We start from the raw sequence: 7,996 nt of genomic DNA on the forward strand, positions 1-7,996 counted from the left end.
AGGGGGAGGGCAGAGAGAGGTTTAGTGTGTTAAAGATTTATTCGTCCACACAGTTTGCTTTGCCAGTTCATTTGACAGTGCTGCACTAAAAATCAAATACATCCTGAAAAGTCATAGACACACTCTAGTGATATTAGTGATGCCATGTGAGTGCATTTTGAGGAAATGGTAAGCTGTAGTAATTACTAAGCAATGAGCAAGCACCTTTGTTTTAATGTAAGGGTCTAGTTTGCACTTGTGCAAAAAATTACTCAGAATGTTTTTAAGAGTTTTTTAGGATATACAGGTGCTCTTTGGCATGACCTAATTGCAAATTAGTGCCAATCTCTCTGTAACAATGCTCACTTTTTCCTGCCTGTTGCCAGCATGCCTGTTGATCCACACACTTGCCCAGCTTTGTAGACTAGATCACAGTACGATGAAGAACTTGACAGGGATTTTTATTCACAGGACTTGATTACTCATCCTCTGGAATCAGCTGAAATACAGAATAAAAGTAGAAATACAAGACAGAACTAAAATGAAAACGATTTGCAAAAATATTCAGGAAGCGTTTTCCCCGGGAGTTTTTTGTTGTTTCCTAAAATTAAACGTCTGGATACTTTTTATTTACCTGCCTGTGAGAAGTCCTTACTCACACATGCTTTCTGTACGCGAAGTGACAGGAACGAATTTAGCCCCCGATGTCACCAGCGGGCGCTTCCCGCGGCCGCGGCGGGGCCGCCGATCAGCACCGCGGACAGCTCCCGAGCGGCGGGCCCCCCCCCCCCCCCGCCGGGTCCTGCCACCACCCCCCCGCGCCTCGGCAGAGCCGCGGCAGAGCCCCGTCCTCCCGGCCAGCGTGTTGCTCTCGGGTGTCCATACGAGCTACGAATAGCTTGCTTTGGTAGCGCCAGGCATTGCGAGGCTATTGGTACCGCAGCAGCGCTTAAAACCGAAACAGAGCTTAACGTTCCCACTGAGTTACGACAGTGGTTCTGTCTTCAGAACAGAGAACACATATGCTGTTGTCGTCTAGAAGTCCCCACAACTGCTTCTACTAGTAATGCCTCTAAAAAGTGCCTGACAGGGTTCTTAAACAGGCAAGCAAGGATAATGCTGTAACTGTCATGATGCTGCTGATGCAAGCACGATATAATCATTGGGGCTGCGTAACTGATCACAGTGGACAGCCTCTTGCACTAAATATTGCAAGAGTAAATCAGTATAAGAAGTAGATAAAAAAAACATGTAAAAGGTATGCTTGAAGTCTGGTTCTTCCAAGCTTTTTCTGTGGTAATGTGTATGAAGTTTTAATTACCTTTTTTTCCATATTATTTTGAAAGTAAAGCAGGTAATAGGCTGAGTGGAAAATAATCTCTGATTTTTGCATTAAAGAAATATCAGCTCTCAATTTCTGCTGAAGTAAATCAATAATGGGGACCGTGAGAAGGTCTACTTTCCCTAGAGCCACGGATATGTGTTTTTCATTTGTAACTTTTTTTTCATATCAGAATATAAATTGCTCTGCCTTCTCCTTCAGCCTAGTGGATAAATTCTGAGATTTCCTACACCATTGTTCTGATGGGATTCTTTGATTCCGTACATGAACAGACTACCCAGGACCCTGCTGCAAAAGTTAGTGCTGCCATATCCATGTGCTGAGCTAACGTCTGGCACTTGTCTTTGGTGTTTCTGCCATTGCTAAGAGCACAAAGAGTTCTCTTCAGTAACTAAACTGGGATTGCAGATCATTAGATTGGGTTTCCATCTCTGTTTCTCTTTCCAAGACAGCAGATTGCTGGGAAAAGACACTGAAAGCAAGACAGGATTAAACCATCCGTTCTTCCTCGTGAGGAACTACATAACTGTATTATAAGCCAGGGGTGGTCAATCTTTCAACAAATTCTTCCAATTCCACTGACAGAATAGGTGGCTCAGCAATCAAGCATTCCTCCAACCTCCTGAACTCATGGTGCTTTCCACTGTTTCATCTTTTTGATGGGACTAGTTGCACAATTTGTCCCAATAAACAAAATAGCCCTGCAAAAGTACAAGGGGAAAAATACTCCATGCTTTTACTGGCATAAAAAAACTATTAACATGATCTTTAACATCATGGGGAAAATAAGCAAAACAAAGAAAAAATGTCAAGGGTATTTTACTCATGCATCCAATACATTGTTGCCTTAGGTAAGTACAATTCCGCAAGGCTGCATGATGACCAGAAAAGAAGCAAAGAAAACCACATCCTCTTTGAAATTGTAAGGAGAAGACCTTTGCTTCCTTGGTGGAGTTGTTATCAGCCTGAATAAACACTTTTTGGTTTTAGCTTGGGGTTTTTTAGGTTTTTGGGTTTTTGTTTTGTTTTGTTTTGTTTTGTTTTAATGTTGGCAAGGGTGACTATTAATTAGTTATGATATTTACTAACTAAAACTTAATGGTTTTGTGGGTTTTTTCTGTAAATCAGTTGGAGGAGTAATGAATCCTATTTCTCTTATAATGTTATCAAAGTACTTGCCAAAGAGTTTGAGAAATTGCTTTATGAGGACATAAGCACCTTCAGATATGGAAACACGGGGCTAAGATGATATAGGGACACTGATATCAAGTGTCTAGAGGTTTGTTTGCTAGATTTCATTTTCATTCTAAGAACTGCGTTTCCCTCACAGGCTGTTTTTGGTCATTTTCATGAAACCCTTTTCCCTTTGATACACGCACAATGTGGATTGCTGGAAAACAATGTTATCTGCAGATTTCATCGTGTAAATACATCAGCAGAATTTTGGCTGAGATTAATAATAGAGGTATTGAGCTGGACTTTACACAGATAATGCCTAATGGCAGGTCAGATGTTCATACATAAACATATACCACACCCTGTTTTTCAGATTGTCACATGAAGATCAAACTCAAAGAGATATTCAAAGAGGGTGAATGGATAAAAGTCTCCCTGAAAAAATGACAGAGATGAATCAAAGCACACAAAAGAAAATGCCTTTTCACATGTAGGCAACTGAAAATTAACTGTCTTCATAATTCATTTTTATATAACATCGAACCATAAAGTTCAGTTAGAGCTTAATGAGGGTGCTGATAAATCAAATCGATAATACCATATATTCACACCCAGTTGCAGGTAAAAAAAAAAAAAAAAAAAAAAAAAAAAAAGAACTGATGAACAAACTACTGGGACAAGAAAGCCACTAGTGGCCAAGCTGAAACTGAATTCTTGTTCCAGGGAAAGAGGGAGATAATCAGAGGGAGAGTGGGAGAGAAGCAGAGGGAGAGAAAGTACAGGCATAAGAGTCTTGACATACAAGACTTCAGATCAAAAAAAGAATTGAAACACACCAGCCATCAATTCCCTCTTCGGGTAATCCTCTCTTGCCTAGTCCACACGTAACCACCAGATGGCCCCATATGAACTTGGATGAATAATTGATTACTCCTTAAAGACATACAGCGTTTAAATCTGTCTAATTTCCAAGCTGCCAAAAGAAAAAAACAAAAACAAAACAAAAAAAAACCCAAAAACCCAAACGTCCAGAAGTCTGGCCATATGAGGCTGGAGAGTTTCAACAGCTTGAGGGTCAAAAGCTTGTATTAGAATCCACGTCTCGAGTCCTGGGATGCTTGGATGCAGTATCATGGTCCAGTCTTAAAAACACAAGAGGTGAGGCAAGGGTGACACTGAATTCACAGTACAAATGGGAATGTATTATGTGACATACCTGAGTTCATGCTTTCAATCCATGCAGCACTTGTAAAGTCACAGGATTGCACCCAGCTTTGGGCATCATGCTTCAGGAGAGGTAGAGGCCACCTGGCACTGGAGAGGATTCAAAGGAGAGCAGCAAAGATGAAAAAAAAGTCCTGCGAAACATAACCAGTGCTGAAACAAATGGCTTGCTAAGCTGTTTGATGAAGAGCTTTGTCAGCCAGTTGCAGGCAGCAGCTGGCATTGTGAGCAGGGCCCTGAGACAAATTGGGAAGTTTAGCAGGGAGCTAGGGCTCTGGTGCCATGAGCCAGCAAATGGGAGGTAACAAATCCTGGAACAGACTGCCTCTTGAGGACCCCTTCAGGTTCATTTTCTAAGATGTCTAGGAGATTTCTGTGCAGGGGAATTAACAATTACACAAATCCACATTCAGTGGAAAAGTACTGAATGCTGATTTCGACACCTGCAGGAATTCCACTAAAAACTTTTCTAGAAAAGGTGAAGTACAGTGTATCTGGCACCCCGGGCCTTTAGACAGGGGTAGGTCAGATGAATGTAAGCTTAATTACAGAGCGGAATTTAAGAGGCAAGGAGTCCTTGATGAATCAGTGTTGACTGTGATCAGCTCCACTTCAAGTTGCAGCAGTGTTGCGCTGCAGTCCCCTGGCTTCTTGTTCCAAACACTCAATTTCTGTCCCTCGCTGGTGTCCCAAAGGTTCTTGCACACTTCAGTAAGAGGATTCAACTCAGCCTTCCCAGTCCTTCTCTTCCAGGTGCAAGGTGTTGTGGAGACCTCTGCTAGCTCTTCATTTCTCGAGAACAAAACACCATCGTTATACTTGGTAGGTAAGCACTAGAGGTCAAAAGTACAGTTCTTCTAATCTCACATCTATATTGTTGGAGCCAAGCGTTTCATGAATATATTCTCATAGATGCTTGAATTCCTGCTGTGGTACTTTCCAAGATCTGTATTGTCTCCTGCCTATGACTACTTGATATCTCCAGACTGGACAAACCTGATCTCACAGCCCTTGAGGCTTTCTTGCTGGCCAGTGTGCACAGGATACACCTGTCCCACAGACAAAGGACTGTGATTTTCCTAAAACTCAACAGCCACAGCAACCAAATCCTACTTATCTTTTCAGACTGGAGCATTAAACCTGGAAGCGAAAAACTTTGATCTACTGTCCTCTTTAGCCTTGATTCAAATGTGGAAAGCACTCCACAAACATAGCTGCGGCATAAGCCATGTTCAGTCCTCTGACAGGTTAATATAATGCCGTGTAAGCATCTGAACCAATTTGCTAATGCATAACTGTATCAGAAAGTGTTGCCGTGCTTTTCAGAGTTCATGTGTCACCCACCCCGGAACAATGTCCTGTGGAAGTCTCCATAGTCAGCTAGGAACATGAAGCACTGCAGTACAGCCCTGTGAAATATTACCAATAACTGAACAGTACATCCCTTCCTTGCATTCAGATAGAGATGCACACATTGGCTATGCCTTATGCTGAGGGATACAGCAGGAAATATTCATTGATGTACTGATTTGTTTATATATTTTATCCTTCAACCACCACAAGATCACTATAATCAAAATAGACACCTTCCCCTTCAACGATAAATTTCAATTGTTAATTGTTACTGCAGGGTGTTGTGTGTGCCCAAGTTATGGGCCCTGTTAGGTAGACCTGATTACACCTTTGCCTTACAGTGTGCTGCCCTGAAAGGCAGAAAAATATTCTAAACTCACAAAATCCAAGGTGTATTAGAATACAAATTAGGAAAAAGATAAAGCAAAGCAAACAGGAATTGTAATACATGATCTTTGCTAAGGCTGCAAGACTTAAATGCATATAAAGAATTTATAGAGCAGTTTACAATTGAAATAAGTGGTTAAAACTGCTATTTCAGGGCTGTTTTTATGTATATTGATACAATTTTGGAGAGACTAAATACTCTTATCAACTCCTAAACCTGCAGTTTGCAGAATGTGGAGACCAAATCTGTTTCAGATACAAACAAAACCCCCAAACCTGAGTAGAATGAAAAGCCTTGGCAGAGGCTGTAACAAATGCCTGACACGTAGCGCACAGTCAGCTTCCAGCAGTGAGACAGGGTACTCCTGAGAGTCCCACGGCATGTAAACCACAGCAACAGGAACTTAGGGAACAAATCCAAATTCTGACATGGTATACAGCTAAGTGGGTCTGCTCTGCACAGCAAAAAAGAATATTACTACAAATGAAAGCATCGCTGTGACCCTTTGTTTAAAATTACAAAACCTAAAGGGCTCTACCTGTAGCAATAGTTGCTGTGCAGCAAGACCCCAAAAAAGCCAGACCCATAGTCTCAGCCTTCCAGATAGGAACCTGATAAACAAAGACCAAAAAAATGTACGATTCAGTTACTGAATACCAAAAATCTTCAGGATAATAATTTGTTTATATTAACTTAATTGATTTTCCCCCTGTTTTTGTTTCTTACCTGTGCTGTCTTTCTGGAACAGGATGGACCCAGAATCAATTGTTTAATGTTCAGGTGTCAAGCGGATTCTTTCCCAGCTTCACCACTCTACTTTTCCATGCTTATCAAAAGCCAGAAATCTCGAGGGGCTCCTTTACCAGGTAGGCACTCCTGGGGACAAGTCTTAACAAATTGCTGGGGGTAAACAAAATATAACCCTGCAGAGAATGATGGCCCCTCATGAGAGAGGGTTTCCTGTCTCTTTTGGTTTATAATTAACAGGGGCCTCTGAGACTTGATGTTGATGATCCCAAAATTAGCTTTCCCCCTTACCCACTAAACCTATCTGAATGGAAGATGAGTTTATTTTTAAGGAGGAAAATGCCTTCAAAACGTCCTTCATTTTATATTCACATCTCACCCTGTAGTAATATCTCACTCATGGAGCAGGTGCTTGAACAACTTTCTCACACAAAAAGCCTTCTTACAATAGTTGCAATACATCCAGCAACACGCACCTGGCAACGACCTGTGCCTGAATAAGTAGGCGTCTGCGGCACCTGTTTGGTGGCCCCTAACTGTGGGAACTCAGCAGAAGTCCACACATGCAGTTCAGGTGAATACTGAAGAAGGGATCTGGGGAAAAAAGGGGGGACAATGCAATTAGTTGAGGTGGGAGTCTGGATATTAGTCATAGATTTGTAGGTAAAAAGCTTTCCCCATACTTCTGCTAAATCATAGAAATATAAACTGGAGTATGCCTACCTGGCTATGGGAAGTTCTTCTCTGAGCTCCAGTAATGGCTGAACGGTTGTACCTTTGGTGGGACACCATGAACAAACAATGTATAATCTCGTTAACAATGTCTCTGCAGGGTGGGATGATGGGACTTTTTGAGAAAGTCCTTTCATCTTGCTAAGCTTTGGTACATCTCCAGAAGAAGCTACAAGAAGGATCCTGGTGATATAAAGAAAGTGTCCTAGTAGTTGTGAGCAAAAGTGAGGCATACGTGGGTAATGCTTAAACGGTGTTGAGCTGGTTCCTTTTCACAGACCTGATCCTGTGATGTATCACTCATTTTTGATCTGATGATTCACTGGAATTTTAGACTCAGTATACTGACTGAGATTTATGATCACGTGAGCTTTTTCTTTAAAAATAGTTCTTACTAGAAGCGGCATTGTAACTGCACACCTGTGTACATTCAATACCCAGTCAAAACTTCCAAGAGGACTTTCTGAAATTGCAGACACTTCTATCAGGTAAATTCTCTGCCTGCTTTGATTTTATTTGGTTTACATTAATTTATGTGCATTATGTAATTTAATAACTTTTTGTTTTATACTAAAGCATGGCCTAGCATATAATTCTGGAAAGAATGGAGATAAGAAGTGCTGTGATAAGGAGAAATCATGCCAGGCCTACACTACAATCACAGAGCATTACTGTCTTTTTCTTTTCTTGTTTCCTTTTTCCTATTCCTTTTCTTGTTCTACCCCTATGACAGACAAGCAAAGAAAACTGGAGATCATAGAGCTAAAAGCTTTTGATGTGTTAACAGTCTGAATACAGAAATAGAATCACCTTCTAGCTGTGATCCATGAGGGCTGCGGTTTGCTCGATGTGCAATGACTTGCACAGGTCGTGTTTCCTCTTCTTCCCCTTGGTCAGAGGACACTTCTGTGGAGCAGCGAACACCCAAAGTTTCATTGCTCACGCCTTTTATTCTGTTCTCAGCTGTCCTGCTTTGGTAAGTTCTCTGAATAGGAATCCAGTGTGCTGGTTTTGGCTGGGGTAGAGTTAATTTTCTTCACAGTAGCTGGTATGGG

The sequence above is a fragment of the Aquila chrysaetos genome, chromosome 2 (genome assembly GCF_900496995.4).
Source record: "Aquila chrysaetos chrysaetos chromosome 2, bAquChr1.4, whole genome shotgun sequence".
Lineage (NCBI taxonomy): Eukaryota > Metazoa > Chordata > Aves > Accipitriformes > Accipitridae > Aquila > Aquila chrysaetos.